The following is a 2587-nucleotide window of genomic DNA, read 5'->3' on the forward strand; positions in this document are numbered from 1 at the left end:
TATATATATATATATATATATATATGTACATGAATATATAAATTTGTTTGTGTATATATATGTATATATGTATGTATGTATGTATGTATGTATGTGCTTGTTTATAGGAATATATATTGATTTGCCTCACTGGAAAGAATTTTTACAGGCCTGAACTCATGAATTTAAACCAGGACTTAATGCCAGCACCGGAATCATAATAATTTAATATACAACAAAAAGTATTAGATATAGAAAAGAATTTAGTTGGATACATAGATACTCAAACGGAATAATAAATAGCTTTTATTTTCTTAAAATATTCTATAGAAAATTTGAAGGATTTATGAAGGTTACTTCATTTATTTGATTTATCCCTGTCGTACATCGCATTGAATAAATCTGTTTACAATTAAATTACAATTCCTTTATTTTTCCTCCACACATATACTCTAAATACGCAGAAAACGTAAATGATGATCATAATGCATGTTGGAAATTTACATATATATATACGTATATACCTACATACATAAATACATACGCACGCGCGCGTACACACACACACACACACACACACACAAACACACTGGCACACACCCACTGACACACACACGTATGTATATTCATATATATATATACATATATATATAATATACACACACACAAACTCACATATACACACACACTCACATGCATATGTATATATATATATATATATGCATATACATACATATGATATGAATCTTCTACTAAAGACACAGGGGAGAAAATGAGAGGAGGGGGAGGATGATTACCTCGGCCACAGTGCACAAGTGTTATCTGTTTTATATCCCTCCCCAAAAGAATGGAAAGCGAAGTCGAACACAAGGTATTTGAACTCAGAATGTAAAGGGCCAGAAGAAATGCTACTAAACATTTTGTCCGGCACCTGCAGTAATGACTCTGCTAGGTTGCCGTTTTGTACGCACGGCAACACACTCACACATACAGAATCTGTTCTACTATAAGTCTAAAATTTAGTTTGTACGTATGTTAAAGCGTCCGAAATGGCGAAAAGCATAGTTAGACTCGGCAGATTTCTGAACTGAGAACGTAAAATCGGATGAAATTACTACTGATACAGTCTTTTTTTTTTATTTTTAAAAAGAACATATCTAAGTGCAGATTAGCAGGCTATAGTAGGAACTGAGGTGAAACAACGCAGGTTTAATCAACTAAACTTATATATGCAGGTTACGAAGTGTATTTGAGGATATTTCGTTTTTAGTTCATTAGACCTTCAAATTATGTAATGCATCATTTGTTTTTTTCGAATAATCCTTTCAGGATATCATGAAAGGAACATACATGCAGTCATAGTTGCTATACATGCAACTATACATGCAAGTCTAACAGAAGAAATGATAGGTGATTAGGTGTAGATTCTTCTGAAGTACCCAGAGTAATAATGCATACGAAATTTCCAGCAACTGTGATGGTTTCAGGAGTGGTGAGTAGCGAATGTCATGTGGTGCCTCTTCACGTTTTTCACGAGGTTTTAGAATTAATGTTGCTGGATACATTGAGGTACTAGAAACTGTTGTCAAGCTTGGGATTGTTGAGTTAAGTAATGGAAAACCATACGTGTTTCAACGAGACTCAGCACCTTCTCATAAAGCCCTAGTCACCCAAGAATGGTTCTCAGACAAATTTTACAATTATGTAACACCCAATATGTGGCCTCCAAATTCGCCAGATTTGAGCCTCATGGACTACTACGTGTGGAGCATTGTTGAAAGGGAGACTAAACGTTATCCTCATAATGCCATAGCTTCACTGAAGGCCGCCATTGTCCAGATGATGTCCGTTCATAAGGTAACTACATTGTTTCTTTCCAGATAAACTGATATCTGACCGTTTGCAGAAAACTTCAAGTGCGACTAGTAGTCGCATTTGATAGAGTTTGACATCGTGGTGCTATCAGGTATCTGCAGAAAAAAGGTTTAGGTACCAAGGGGATTCAAGCTGAAATAGTTGCTACATTAGAAGATGACGCGCCAGGTCTATTAACAGTGCCTAAGTGTACAGTTGAATTTAAGAGGGGAAGGGAGAGTTTGAAGATGGCCCAAAGTCTGGACGTCTTGCAACTGCCACCACCGACGAAAGCATTGATTGCGTCCACCATATGCTGATGAATGACTTATGAATCGAAATAGCCAAAGCTATTAGCATATCCAGCGACACAGTTGAGAATATTCTGTACAATCAACTTGGAATGACGAAGGATTTTACTTGGTGGGTGCCACGCCTTTTGGCACCTGATTAAAAGCACACAAAACTGATTGCATCACGGGAAAATCTGATATTGATTGAGGTAGCTACATTTGGTTACCTTGAGCGTTTCCTACTCTAAGAAGAGGGTCGGTTTCATAACTTTGAGCTAGAGACAAAGAGACAATCCATACAAAGAAAACCCCCTTCTCCAAATAAAGCCAAGTTCATTTTATTTATAGGGAAAGGGGTGACCTCAACTTTTTTGAAGCGAAAGGGTTACACCATCAATAGAGATTACTTTGTCAACTTTCAGAGGTGATTATAAAAATCTGTCAAGACCAAACTCCCAGGA

Source organism: Octopus bimaculoides, chromosome 4, assembly GCF_001194135.2.
Source record: "Octopus bimaculoides isolate UCB-OBI-ISO-001 chromosome 4, ASM119413v2, whole genome shotgun sequence".
NCBI lineage: Eukaryota > Metazoa > Mollusca > Cephalopoda > Octopoda > Octopodidae > Octopus > Octopus bimaculoides.